A 15256-nucleotide genomic window follows, 5' to 3' on the forward strand; every position below is an offset into this window, starting at 1 on the left:
TTGTGACGCAGTTATTGAGCAACAGCACCCCCTGGTTCTGTTCCCTTGAGCCCAGTGCGCTGCCCCCCCGGCCCGTGCTCTTTCTGCAGTCCCCTCCTAGCGGCCTGACGGCTTATCCTCCAGTTCCCTCTGCTTCCTCTTGGAGGCGGCGTTGCTGAGCCTGTCTTTGCACAGTGACAGGCGAGGCTGAGGGAGCACCGGGCTGACCCTGTGGCTTCAGGGCACCGACTGTTCGTGTACGCCGTGTGCTTCTGCTTTGAGTTTGGCAACCTGCTGATCCTGTGTTTAAAGTGGGTGATGTTTCTGATGGCCCGACCCACTCACCCAGCGGTGGGAGTTTGTTTACCCCTCAACCAGTTTGGCCCCCGCCACAGCAAATTGCTCTCCGTTCGCATTTAATTGCCCCCCTCTTGCCCAAAGGCAGCGCCTCGGGCAAGAGGGGGGACTGACCCAGCGCCAACATGAGCGACAGCAGCGAGGACATCACCTTCTCCATGGCCCACCTCCCTGCTGCCGGGCATTTCGCTGCAGGAGGGGCCGCCTCGGGGCGCCCCCTGCAGACCCGGCGGCTGGCAGCCTCCGGCACGAGGTGAAGGAGGGCGGCGGGCAGGCAACTGGGTGTGCGGCCCTGCTGCGGTCCAAGCCCTGGTGCATGAACTCCTCCGTGGTGTACGTGGTGAAGGAGGCCAGCCCCGGGGTGCAGGCCTGCAAGGGCGCCGCGCTGGAGAGCCTGCGGGAGGCGTACAAGGGGGCCGGCATCCGCCTGGAGATGCTGCCCTTCGGCAAGCTGGACTTCGGGGAGACCGGCGTGCTGGACCGCTTCTACAATGCAGGTGAGAGGCCCTTTTCCCTCGTTGTGCTTGCTTTTCTGCCCCCTCCTGTTCCCTCGTGATCGTTTTTTCTGGCCTCTGTGTGTGTGTGTGGGGCTCTGTGTGTGGGGCTCTGTTTGTGTGTGTGGGGGGGGGCTTTGTGTGTGTGTGGGGGACTGTGTGTGTGTGTGTGGGGGGCTCTCTGTGTGTGGGGGGCTCTGTGTGTGTGTGGGGGGGCTCTGTGTGTGTATGTGGCTCTGTGTGTGGGGCTCTGTGTATGTGGCTCTGTGTGTGTGGGGCTCTGTGTGTGTGGGGGGGCTCTGTGTGTGTGGGGGGGGGGCTCTGTGTGTGTGTATGTGGCTCTGTGTGTGGGGCTCTGTGTGTGTGGCTCTGTGTGTGTGGGGCTCTGTGTGTGTGGGGCTCTGTGTGTGTGGGGCTCTGTGTGTGGGGTGGGGCTCTGTGTGTGTGGGGCTCTGTGTGTGGGGCTCTGTGTATGTAGGGCTCTGTGTGTGTGGGGCTCTGTGTGTCTGTGTCATCTGATGTATGTAAAACATATTGTAATTTCTTTACATAAAAAGGGTTTACCATATGAAAATGCAACCTACAAAGTGAAAGGAAGCTTTTTGTAACCTTTCACTGAAAAAACCCACCTATCTAAATGGTATGCTATTGACATATTTTGATTTAAATATCAAGCAGTAAAAATATCATACCCAAAATAGTGACTAAAGATTTAGTAAACTAACTTCAAATGTAAGACTAAAAGCTGCAATATTGTGACTGGAGTCCACAAAATGCACTCACACTGATGATGTAGGGAGGTTGCAAGAGAAAAATCTCCTTAAAATACTCCACCAATTGAATATTTAAAAATAAGCAAAAAACAGTCTGGTCATCCAGTATTCCAACATTGACATTAATCAAAAAACATTCTCCTCAACTGGGAAGATATTAAACACTGCATAGAAGACAGTTCTTGAAAACAAACTGACTTTGAGACTAAGTTAACACTGAAACAGGCAAGGTGAATAATCCTCAAAATGACCAAGGGATAAAACCCAGAAAAGATGGGGGAACACAGTGGTACTTGCAAAATGAACACAATGACATTAAGAAAGGTGCTACAATAGAGTAATACAGCACTCCGGAAATGGGACACACACACACACACAAAATAACACAGAACCCCACAGTATTGTCAGGGGGGTTGTCATTGTGATCTAAAATTAATAACTTTATGGTGACAGTGCTGCTGAAAGGAGGCTACTCAGAGTCCTGATACTTAACCAGGAACTACAACTCCCTAAACTGCTGATAGTCATAGTAGAGTGGGGCGCAGACCCCACCGGTCTTGTTGTTAATGGAGATTTACAAGGAAAGGAGATTGTCTAACTTGTTATTAATTGGCAAAATGTGCTGAAGAATTTTTGATTGGTATTGGATGTGTTTAAATGGTAAACAGAGGCACCTGGTGGATTGTTTCTGGAACATAGACACAGAAGGAAATTTTGTCAAAAAATGAAGGGTAGTCACTTATGACGGATACATGTATTCTGCTAATTCTGCTCATCGCCAGAGAAGATGGTCAGAGGAGTTGGCACTTGTCTGTGCCTGTAGTGGATATATTGTATTCTGGGGCAGCTTCCCTGTCCAGAATGCTTCCAGTCACAAGACTGTAATATTTTCTGGATGAAGAGATTAATTTAAGGGACACATTTTCTTTGAATACTACACTAGACATCAACACTGCCTCCTGTATCTGCATTGTGGACACTGATGAGCGCTACTACTGTGCCCAGGAAGGACTCATTTGGATGTGGGCAGAAATCAGATGTAAATATTCTCTCTTGGAGAGTATCTTCCTTTAACATCTAGAAGCACCCAATGTGAGTAATCAGTCACTTTCCATCCTTCACTTCTTCTGACATTTTGTAAGAATCCGCCTTTTCAAAATTGAACATCCTCTTTGATTTAAAAGCTGACTGAGTCTAAAATTATAGCATAAAGTGCCGGGTCTGCAGTGCTACTGAAATAGTAAGCAATGTTGGAAACTGAAATTTCATCCTCAACTGAGACTTTCACCTGAAACACCAGTCACATATTTACATCCCCATCACTAACGCTAGCTCTGCGACTTCCTTAACAAACTACTGGGTAATTACCTATACGTGGAGTACATTTAAAAGAGTGTCCTGCATTGACTTAGATAGAATACCTAGGTGATTCCTCACACAATTTCTTTTCACACAAATTTTTTCTTATGTCCGGGTTTATATATGTAGAATAAAATATTGTTTCTCAGCAGCAGACAAACAGGCACTTTTTGTTCACACAAATGCTCCGTATTTAAACCCATGTCCTTAGCAATGTTTCCAATAATGAAACCTTGTTCACTACATCAGTAACTGAGTATTTCAACCAGCCTCGGATTGGTAACGTGGGCACTCGGGCAATGCCCGAGGGGCCGACGTCTGAGCTGCAGCTGTGGGCTGCTTTTTTGGGCAGCCTGGAGTCGATTTAGGTGGTTTCTGTGTTGTTAGGATGCCGCCAGCGGGTGCCGGAGTGGCCTTTGTGGAGGCAGATGGGTGTGCAATCCATGACCTCCCTTGCATCAACGGGCAGAGGTGTCACTCCCATTCTCTACCTGGGCCGGCCGATTTATATATGCTGATTGAGCAGGGGCAGGGGGCCTAAGGAATTGTTGCCTCATTTACCTCATTTGTTTCAGGTGCGGTTCAACAGTGTAAACTAATCAGTGCTTTTTTTGTAACCCCTCCCATCCCCCCCTTTTTATAAAATGTTGTCGAAGCAGTGTTGTGGTGAAAGGCAATATGTAAATGTGGGCCACTTTTTTTTTGCGTGCCCGGGCCGATTTTGAATCCCAATCCAACCCTGATTTCAACTGCCTGTTAAGTCACTCAGACTGAGAGAAATACAAAAAAAAGACGCCAGCTTTTACTATGTGACTGTCACTTCAAATTATGCGGTGTGGACACAATGAAAAGCTCGATTGGGTTGCGAGTTTCCGTTATTAAATATGCGCTTGTTCATGCAGGTACAAATCACCAACTCATTCTCTAGCAGTACAAGTGTAATCACATGCCTTTAATCTCAGCTAAAGAAGCAGGACTAGAGCCGCCCAAATTGTAGTGAAGAGAAAATCTCTCCTTTTGAGTCCCTGTTGCATTCAAATGTGTCTGTACAGTGAGGATGAAGGAGGATTCAAGAGATTGCCTTCTCTTTTACACTCTTGGGACAACAGGGACCCTATTTGGAACCAATTGAAAACGTAACGTTTAAATGTAAAGCCCTGAAGCAACTCAAACACAGAGTGCTGAATTTGATTTGATTGCTGCAGGTGTAGCCGACACCACCAATTTTAGGAAAACAGGATTTATGTTTTTTTAACATCAGCCCACTTGACCAAGAACAAGAGAGAGTAATGCACAAAATAGGTAAAGAAGGAGGAAGAGATAGAAGGGGAAAAATTATAAAGCTGGGGTGAAAAAGAACCCACAAAAGTGATATAAAAGAACATGAAGCATAGTGTGGTGAATAAGGAAGCATGAGATGAAAAGAACACTTGAAAGCCTTGGGCATTCAGCAACCCTAGCGACCAGTAGCACCGCAGTGAACCTCTTTAAAAAAAACTAGGGGATGTGGCACGTATTCTTCTACAAATTAAGCACTGCAACAACATTGTACAGCAGAACAAACTTACAATTCACAAAGTGCCTCACGTATATCATTGTGCAGTATTTCATTCAGTTTAATTGAACATAAGTAAAATGAACAGATACAATACTATTTTGGGGATGGCAGCAAGGGTCTGCATTTAATTTTTTAGGGATAAAATGCAGAAGAATCACTCACACAACAGCTGGAGATCATACAAAACTGCACATTTCGGTGTGAGGAAACAGTTTGGCATATTTCTCAGTATATATATTAGATCAGGGTTTTCCAAACTGTGGGTTGCGACCTACATGTGGGTTGTGAGCTGAATTTTGGTGGGTTGCAAAGGTTTGCACAATAAATAAATAAATATGCCTTTAAAATCTATATTTATCTTGACACATTTGTTGTGCTTCAAAGACAGAGGTCAAATATGAGGCTATGTCCTCTGGTAAATAGCTACTTTTTTAACATGGAGATTGGTGTTTATAAACTCCTCTCACTTTGCAGCCAGAAAAAAAAAGTAACATGAATTATGTGACAATCTTGCTGGTGTACAGGTGGGTGAAAGGAAAGCCTGTAGAATGTGATTTTTTTTTTTTGTCAAAGGTATGTTTATTGAAAATTTCAAGTGCGAGGAAAGTACCAGACAGCTTAATAAAACTATACATAGCCATAGCAGAATTTCCCACGTTGAACAGAGTACAGCCAGGATGAAGCAATAATAGGCAATGTTTTTTTTTAACACACAACAATGTGTAAATACCTGTAAATGAACTGCACACATTCAGCAGTAAGGAAATCAAAAAGGAAGCATTTTATGTGCTTGTAAAGTGTGCTGGAAACAAAGATTTTAAGAGGATCAAAATAAATCAAGACACTTTACTTGGTTGGGCGAAAATATACAAATAGTTACTGAAACCTAATCTCCACACAATATAATTTGTGTGCAATATAGTTTTATTAATAAAACTGTAGGTCTGTGACAATGTATTGGAAATTTGAAAGGAAAATGGGCTAACTGTAAATGACCCAAACAATGCTTTAGTTACATTAAAAAATGCCTGCCTAATGTACATTAAAGCTAGCTGGGTCGTGAGAGCTATTCATTTTACAAAGTGGGTCTTAGTTCTCAAAAGATTTGAAACCACTGGATTACAATAATTAACCAACATAAAAATAATTTTAAAAAAAATCAAACAAAAAAAGAAAAGAAAACGTTCAGATATAGAAGGTATAATCTGAAAAAAGTGATGTACTGAGCTGCCTTTGTGATCTCCTACTATTCCTAGAATCATTTTTAAAATAGTGAAAGAAAGGCTGAATAGTTAAATAAAGTGTATGAGCTATGACGATTAGCAGCATTCATTTTGACATTCTTTTTTTTCGTTTTAGAGTTATTTAGAGGAAAATGAAAAAAATTATGATTGGGTGTAAGTGACTGTATGCAAGTGGAGGTGGAGTTAAGATCCGGTTTTTATATTGTTGAAATAGAGTTACTCTCCATTCGCCAGTAAAGAAGGAGTGGTATTGTCTTTCTTCCTTAACAGAGAGAGGCACAAGCAGTTCACTGGCAGTTTCTGCTTTGTTTAGGTTAAGCTTTAGTCAAATGTTTGTTTATTGTTCATAGTATGCAACAGGTTTGTTTGAGCAGATGGAACCATTTAAGGTAATATCTTATTTGCAATAATAAGAGACCCTACAATAAGTTACAATTAGGGAAAGTATTAACTTCTGAATTGAACACTACTATTTTTTGAGCACTTGGTGTAACAATGTAAAAGCAAAGCTTCACATGCTCTGTATGTCAGAAAAGGAGTGAAACTTTTTTATCTGAAAGCAATTAATACAAAATAAAAGACACATACCTGATCAAAGGGTTGATCCTCTTTGCCAATATTCAAAAAATCTTCAATGGGGACTGCACCTTCTTTCTCACAACTCTGCTTTTCTGAAACAGAATTTGAATTGTTCGAAACAGGGAACTTAAACTGGCTTCTCCCAGAATCCATTGTTAAACAGACATCATGGGAATAGGTCTGTAGAAAAGCCCTGACTCCATCGATGCCCACAAAGTGAGAGGCTGGAAGAGAATTGAAGTTAACCCCGGGTGACTCACTGAGCTGAGATTCCCTCCAATGGTGAAGTCTGATGGCCAAAAGAAAAATTATCAGAAAAAGGAACAAGAAGGAAACAACTGCAACAGCGATCACAAGATACAGGGTGAGGTTTGACTCCATGTCTGCAGGAGCTGAAGGATTACTTATATCATGAAGCATTTCAGGCAAAGTGTCTGCCAATACTATGGTGACTGTAACTGAAGAAGAAAGAGGAGACTGTCCATTGTCCTTCACTAAGACCACCAGGAATTGTTTTATGGCATCTTTTTCCATAATGGGGCGGGCTGTCCTTATTTCTCCAGTGTGAAGGCCTACAGTAAACAGTCCCTGGTCTGTGGACCTCAGCAGCTGGTAGGAGAGCCAAGAATTCTGCCCAGAATCAGCATCAACAGCGATTACTTTAGTGACGAGATAACCTGGTTCAGAGGAGCGAGGGACAATCTCTACTCCAGAGGAGCCATCTGTTGGGGATGATGGGTATAATATTTCAGGAATATTGTCATTCTGATCCTGAATAAAGAATGTCACAGTTACATTACTCCTTAGAGGAGGAGTTCCACCATCTTCAGCTTTCACTTGGATCTGAAACTCTCTAAATATTTCAAAGTCAAAGGGCTGAAGTGCATAGATGACACCAGACTCTGAATTTATTGATATATAAGAAGAGAGAGGAATAGATCTTATGTGACCATCAGCTAAGGAGTAACTGATCTTGGCATTCTTGCCCCAATCTAAATCTTTTGCTTTAGCTGCAAAAATGGATGTACCTTGAGGAATATTTTCCATGATGTATGCGCTATGTGACATTTGCCCAAATACTGGTGTGTTGTCATTTTCATCAGTAATTTGAAGGTATATTGTTTCAGTTGTAGATAATGGGGGATCTCCGCTGTCTGAGGCTGTAATTGATAGGTTATATTGAGATACTTGCTCTCTGTCCAAAATACCATCAGTTACCAAACTGTAATAGCTCCCAAATGATTTATTTAACCTAAAGGGGACGTGAGGAGGCAGGAAACAGTTAACCATACCACACTCTCCTAAATCTCGATCAAATACTTCCAGATTAGCGATCACCGTTCCTAGGGGACTATTCTCTGAAACGTGCTTGAGCAGAGATGACATCAAAATTTCTGGGGCATTGTCATTCACATTGATAACCTCTATCAGCACTTTGCATCGAGATGAAAGACTCCCATCACTTCCTCGAACCTCGAATTCATAGGCTGCGCTTTCTTCGAAATCTAGGGTTTCTGTTAAGGCTATTTCTCCAGTTTTAGAATTCAATGTAAATGTTTTCAATGCCTCGTCCATAATGTTATTAAATGAATAAGTTACTTCGGAGTTTGATCCCTGATCACTATCAGTCGCTTTCACGGTCGCTACAACAGTTCCCTTGGGCGCAGTTTCCAAAACTGTGACTTTATAAACAGACTGATTAAAAACCGGAGCGTTGTCATTGGCGTCGGTGACTGTGACCCGGATCTGCACTGTGCCTGACCTGACAGGCTCCCCTCCGTCTAAAGCTGTGAGGGTCAGTTGGTGAACATCCTGTTTTTCTCGGTCTAATGATTTGTTAAGGACGAGTTCCGCATATTTTGTGCCTTCATCTTTAAGTTTCACATTCAGGGTGAAGTGTTCATTGTCACTGAGTAGATATTTCTGAACGGAAAATATTCCGGTGTCCGCATCTCCTGCATCTGGAAGCTCAAATCGCGTCCCTGGGACGGTGTTTTCCAGTACTTGTAATGATATCTGATCATCAATAAATGCGGGGGAATTGTCATTGATATCTTGAATTTCTATTTCCACTGCATACACGTTCATAGTCCTCGCAGATATAATCTCTACATTTAGAAGACAGTCAATGACGCGTCCGCAGACATTTTCTCTGTCAATCCTTTCATTAACGTATAAATGCCCTTTGTTTACATTCAGAATAAAATACTGCTTCCTACCTCTGGCCACAATCCGGGCTCCTCCTTCTGATAACTCCTTAATATCCATCCCCAGATCCAGAGCCACATTCCCAACAAAAGCGCCTTTCCTCATCTCCTCGGGAATGGAATAACGCAGCTGCCCAGAAGTTGCTCCACAGACTGTCAGCAGAGCCACAAGAAGCAGCAGAGGAGCCCCGGAGTCACAGCGCCTCGATGCCTGAGCCTCGGAGTAACAGCGCCTCGATGACTGATCCCTGGAATAAAAGCGCCTCGGTGACTGGTCCCCGGAGTAACAGCGCCTCGATGCCTGAGCACCGGAATAACAGCGCCTCGATGTCTGTGCTTCGGAGTAACAGCGCCGGGATGACTGATCTCTGGAATAAAAGCGCCTCGGTGACTGGTCCCCGGAGCAACAGTGCCTCGATGTCTGAGCCCCGGCGCAATAGACGCTCTGTGTCTGAGCCCCGGAGTAACAGCGTTTGGATGTTTTAGCCCCGGAGTCAGAGCCTCTCGGTGTCGGAGTACGGAAGAAACAGCGTCTTGATGTCTGATCCATGTCAGGTGAAGGATCCGTAGTGTTAAACACGTCTATCTCCAACGCAAGACTTCTGTTCTGGTCTGTAAAAAACAAGCGCTTCGCCGATGCTGAGCTTGACAGGTACTGAGCTGTACAGAAAGCTTCAACGGCGCACCGCGCATTATTCTCTGCGGTTTGCAAATCACGTGCTTTATTTGTCAGCCTTTACCTCACTTGTTGGTGAGCAGCGACACTTAACGTTCAACTAAATAATTTCAGCCGCTTTAGCACACGAAAACTGTTCCGGAATCTTGCTTTCGCAGTAATGCTATTGAGAAATCAGGATTGCTTTAGCATTCTGTGAGTTTACTCAAAGTTTCCACACCAGAGCAAATAATCACAAAGAAGCGGATCGCGTGAAACACGATCTGAAGAGGTGTGACGCCGCGGCAAGGGCGACTAACTCTGGAATCTGGGGATCACGGTTCGATCACCGGCACCAGCGGCAAATTAGCCCATCGATGCGACTCTGGGCAATATCTTGCTTAATCTTTCCGACGGCCCCAAGCGCCTAGAGACCCTTACGGGTGATTGTGCGCTTTAAAAATGTTGATTATTATAATCAGGCAGCACTAACTGACAAATCATTTGTAAAAAACTCAAACCACTATACATGGATTTTTTTGTGCGGTGCACAGAGGAAAATACATGTTTTTGTAAACATTTCGACTTAATCACCTAGCTGTTCTGTTATTTGGTTTTATGGAACAATTCGGTTACACAATAACAAGCGTTACAGAAATATGACAATCTGTTTAAAAGCAATGAGGAGATTCTTCGAACAAACAAGTAAACAAAAAGATCCTACACACATGTTGCTTTGAGATGCAGTTTCAGTTTCCATTGGGTAACACTGACGTGCATACGTCATCGTATCCTCACTATACTTACTGGTTAAGGAGAGACGAGACAAAAGCTGTGGGTTCCCCCAACGAAATGTTCTTGTGTGAGTGACTGCCTGATCGCTGTGTATCACTCTGTACCATTGCGCTGTTAAAAATGTGCAATTGATGGGTGGAACACACTTTTTGGGGCTCCCAATGGAAATAACCGCCTCTAACTTTTGAATTTATCACATTCACAAGTCTGTCATGCTGCCCAGACTGGATGCAAAGATCTTTTGCCTAAGATAATGAACACACATAGAAGGTATTGTCAACAGGGGCAGGTTCCCAGTGCATACCCTGCAGCAGCTCCTCTGCCCTCGAGAACCCCACGGGCGTAGACTGCACCGATGCCTGATACGTATAACACATACTGCGAGGACTAATGGCTACGTCTAATGGTCATATCCCTCCCCTGTAAGTCTGCCCTGTAACTGTTGGGTATGTCCTGCAGGAATGAGAGAAACCCCGCCCCCTGCAGCCATGGGAATTGTCCTGGTCCTACTGCCGCATGGCGCAGTGATGCGTCATGTCCTGCGCCTAGAACAAATGCCTTCCATACCTCCTATGTGCGGTTTCAGAAGTGCTGGAAACTGTCGTACATTTGGATTGGTTGCTGAGACCTTGACGTTTGTCCCGTGGCTCGGGATTAGCTAGGGTTATGCTTTTCAGTTGCTCACTGGCGGTGGGGACAAGCCCATACATACATTCTTTCCTATGGGAGTGATTCTGCACCATCATCTCATAGCGGCACGAGGCAGCCAGACAATCAATCAATCAATCAATCAATCAGGAGTTTGTTAAAGCGCAACTACTCACCCGTAAGGGTCTCAAGGCGCTAGGGGTGGGGGGGGGAGGGGGGGTGCAGGTTCCATTCCGTCAAGGAGGGGGTCTGTCGAAGAGACAGGTTTTGAGGTTTCTTGCGAAGATGGGGAGCGATGTTGTCTGTCTGAGGTGGAGCGGAAGGGCGTTCCATGCTTTGGCCGCGAGGAAGGAGAAGGAGCGGCCTCCCGATCTGGTCTTTCTGGTGCGGGGGACCTCGGCGTAGGAGAGCTGGGCTGATCGTATGGTCCTTTGGGGTGCGTGGAATTTTAGCCGGCTGTTCAGGTATGCAGGTCCGGTGCCGTGGAGGGCCTTGTGTGCGTGGGTGAGCATCTTAAAGGTGATTCTCGCCTCGACAGGGAGCCAGTGGAGTGTGTGCAGGTGTCAGGAGATGTGGCAGTGTTTTGGCAGGTTGAGGACCAGTCTTGCGGCGGCGTTCTGGATGTTCTGTAGCCTGCGGATGAGGTTTTTGTTTATTCCGGCGTAGAGTGCGTTGCCGTAGTCGAGTCTGCTGGTGACCAGGGCGTGAGTGACTGTCTTTTGGTGTTCGAGGGGGATCCATTTGAAGGTCTTACGAAGGAGGCGGAGGGTGTGGAAGCAGGAAGATGAGACAGAGTTGATCTGGCGGTCCATTTTGAGCTCGGAGTCCAGGATGATTCCCAGGTTGCGTGCGTGGTCTGTGGGGGTTGGCGGGTTTCCGAGGACGGTGGGCCACCAGGTGTCGCTCCAGGCGTCGGGGTTTGGGCCTATGATGAGTACTTCTGTTTTGTTGGTGTTTAGATGTAGGCAGCTGTTTTTCATCCATTTGGCGACGGCTTCCATGCCTTCTCGAAAGTTGCGTCTGACGGTGTTGGGCTCGTTGGATAGGGAGAGGATGAGCTGGGTGTCGTCTGCGTATGACACGATGTTGAGTCCGTAGGTTCTGACAATGGGGGCAAGTGGAGCCATGTAGACGTTGAAGAGCGTCGGGCTGAGGGAGGAGCCCTGGGGGACTCCGCAGGTGGTAGGTGTGGGGTCTGAGAGGAAAGTCTCACTGAATAAGATGGCTCCTGCTAATATTTCTGTACGAAGCACGCGCTGTCGGACTCCACTTCACTCTAAAGAACCTTCTATGGTGTAACCCCCTCACAAGAACTACTTGGACCGGACCAAGTCACGGGCGCGTTACCTTATATGGCAGCACTGACCCCGCTGCTCCATCCTTCATCCTTCATCCATCCACCCTTTCATCCTTCCATCCATACATCCATCCTTCATCTATCCACCCTTTCTTCCTTCCATCCATCTATCCTTCACCCTTTCATCCTTCCATCCATACATCAATCCATCCATCCACCCTTTCATCCTTCCATCCAGCCATCCTTCATCCACCCACCCTTTCATCTATCCATCCATCCACCCATCATTCATCCACCCACCATTTCACACTTCCATTCATCCATCATTCATCCATGCAACCTTTTATCCATCCACATATCCATCCATCCTTCATCCATCTACCCTTTCATCCTTCCTTCCATCCAAACATCCATCCATCCATCCATCCATCATCCATCCTTCATCATCCACCCTTTCATCCATCCGCTCATCATTCATCCACCCACCTTTTCACACATCCATCCATCCTACATACATGCTACCTTCTATCCATCCATACATCCATCCTTCATCCTTCATCCATCTACCCTTTCATCCTTCCATCCATACATACATCCTTCATCCATCCACCCTTTCATCCATCCATCCACTCATCCACTCATCATCCACCCACGTTTTCACACATCCATCCATCCATCCATCTTTCATCCATCCACCCTTTCATCCTTACATCCATCCAGCCTTCATCCGTCCACCCTTTCCTCCTTCAATCCTTCCATCCATACATCCATCCACCCACCCTTTCATCCATCCATCCATTCACTCACCTTTTCTGTGCCTCTCTCATGGGGGGGGGGGGGGGTGAGGATCTCTCTGTGTCTTCTTCCTTTTTCTTCCTCTCTCATGGGAGGGCATCTCTGTGCCTCTCTGCGGGGGTTGGGGGGAGTGGCAGACAGGCTGTAACAACATCTCACCATGAAGAACAGACTCTCAGGCACATCTCTCCCGCACAGGCACCAGATATGAGGGCTTGTGGGACTTGAACCAATGAGGACCTTTCACATGCTTTACTGGCGGGACCCACAGCTCCAGGCGCGCAACGCCCATTGAACTCAAAGGGCTACAGCCTCCTCCCCCAGCCACCCCACCCCTCCCCTCCCCTCCCCTCGTGTATGTGAGCCCGGCTGAAACCGCTTCACTGGACACACACAAAGCCACACCCGAGTACTTCACAGATCTTTAAAAGACCTTTTACTTGTTAATGAGGCTTTGCTGTTTTCACCCCTCGGTGTGAATTAGGCCTCGCCGTGAGCACCCTCAATCAGCCTGACAAAGGCAAACTGACAGAATCTGTTCTGCGACCCCCTTCCCAGGACTCCACGCCCCCCCTGGGGGTCGCGCCCCACAGATTGAAGACCTCTGTCCTAGTGGCTAGTGCTACTGCCTCATAGTGCTCTTCGGGTGCACTGCTTCTGAATGGGGTGATTGAATTAACGGCGCCAATCAGTGCCTGCTCTGCAAGAAAGTGGCGTTTAGCCGTGATTTTTGCCTTCCTGTTATGGTCTGAGAGAGCGGTTATCTTGCTTTATTTTAGATCTAGAGCGTGCTATGAATGTATGGAGCATTGTACGTGTACAGTATGACCTTTTGGGAGGCTTCGCCCATCATATTTGAGGGCGAGAGGCAGGATGGGGTGCAGCAGACCAGGTCCTCAGTTTAGGCCTGTTAGTATTCAGGAGTTATGCTTGGTTTGCGTGAGTGATACTTGTGTTGGTGCCATGCACTTCTTCTTGTAAGGGAAGGTGTCACTGTTGCAGCAGCCACCAGTCCTGCACCCCTTTATACTAGAAGAACCTTCTCCTCTGCTGCCCTTGCGGCACCTTTCTGTGCCAGTACAGCAAACATCATTCGGCCTGTCAGTGTGTGTTCTTTTTGTGATTGCACGTGGAAACTTTGCTGTGGCAACGCAACTCTCAGTGGCAAACACCCTATGCATAGGATACAGTAGTGATTGGGTATGAGCTTTGTATTTCCAGGACCGGGGGGGGGGGGGGGGAGGGGGCAGCAGGTGGGACGGGGCGCGGGAGGTGGGGGCGGGGGGGGTGTCCTGATGGTAAAGATCCCAACTGGCACACTATGAAGCCGTCCCCCCAGAGGATCTGGCTCAGCATAGAATAGCTCTCTCTGTGCAGCACAGTCTGGTGTCCCCTAAAATTACTTTTAATGTGGCAAGTAAATATCGGTGTGTTCTGATTTTGCCACAGTAGTTTGGTTTCCCTTTCATAATTCTGAGATCCAATACTCTTTAGTTCCTGGTAGAAGTTTTATTTATTTATTTATTTATTTATTTAGCTGTTTTGTAGCGCGCTCATATACTACCAGAGTGTCCTGGCGCGTAAAAAGAGAAACAAGCAAGTGGCCGGAGGAAAAAAGTAGAGATCTAAATTTTCTTTTTACTATTAGTATTTTAATAAGCCGTTCTGAAAAGATAAGTTTTAAGTGCCTTCTTAAATATCACAAAATTTTCAGTTAATCTCAGGGAAAGGGGGAGGGTATTCCAAGTCCTAGCCGCGGTGACAGCAAGTGATTGGCCTCCTAAACGAACTCGCTGAAATCGGGGTACTTTTAAAAAGTTACAGTCAGCTGAACGCAAAGCCCGAGTAGGGACATAGCGGGTAAATCTTTCCCTCAAATAAGAAGGGCCAAGGTCATGAACTGCTTTAAAGGCTATGGTAAGAATTTTAAAGGTTATCCTCTGCACTACTGGCAACCAGTGTAGTTCCTTCATGTGAGTCCGAGTACTTTCTCTATATGGCACATTGCACAGTAGGCGAAGTTTTACAATACGCTACAGATGTTCACCTTGTATTGGTTTTTATGTCTTAAGAAAATAGCTTCGACTGGACTTATAAAAAATACAAAATCACAGATCCCCAGCTGACGTGTGTCACAGATGAGAATTTTTGTCAAGGGTGTGTGGCTACCCATTTGATGAATGTACAACTACTAATTTTTAATAACTTCATTTACACTGTTCTGAATTGATGCTTCCAAGTAAACAGAAAACTTTCTAACAGAAATGTTGCCATATGGGCAAGGAAGCATTTAATTCATGATTCACTGGCACACTTTGTACCTATGACCCACGTTCAGCAATATGTGGGGCGCCCAGCCCAGTTACTGCGGGTGTTTCTATATGTACTAATCGGTGAGTGTACACGGAGATTTAATACTAGGATCAATTCAAACTAGGGCGAAGAAGCCCTCGTTCAATAAGAATAACTGAGTAAATACCAAAGATGTACAGCCAGAGCTCAGAAAAAGTGCTTTC

At 45.8% G+C, this 15256-nt stretch overlaps 1 pseudogene across 1 annotated transcript; it reads right to left on the reverse strand.

The window, feature by feature from the left end:
* Window positions 1–5092: 5092 nt before the first annotated feature.
* LOC147702749 (protocadherin gamma-A11 pseudogene) lies at window positions 5093–9100 on the reverse strand (annotated as a pseudogene). The gene has a single exon (XR_015297372.1). The product of XR_015297372.1 is annotated as a protocadherin gamma-A11 pseudogene (transcript).
* Between the last annotated feature and the right edge of the window lie 6156 nt (window positions 9101–15256).

The sequence above is a fragment of the Lissotriton vulgaris genome, chromosome 7, assembly GCF_964263255.1.
Source record: "Lissotriton vulgaris chromosome 7, aLisVul1.2, whole genome shotgun sequence".
Lineage (NCBI taxonomy): Eukaryota > Metazoa > Chordata > Amphibia > Caudata > Salamandridae > Lissotriton > Lissotriton vulgaris.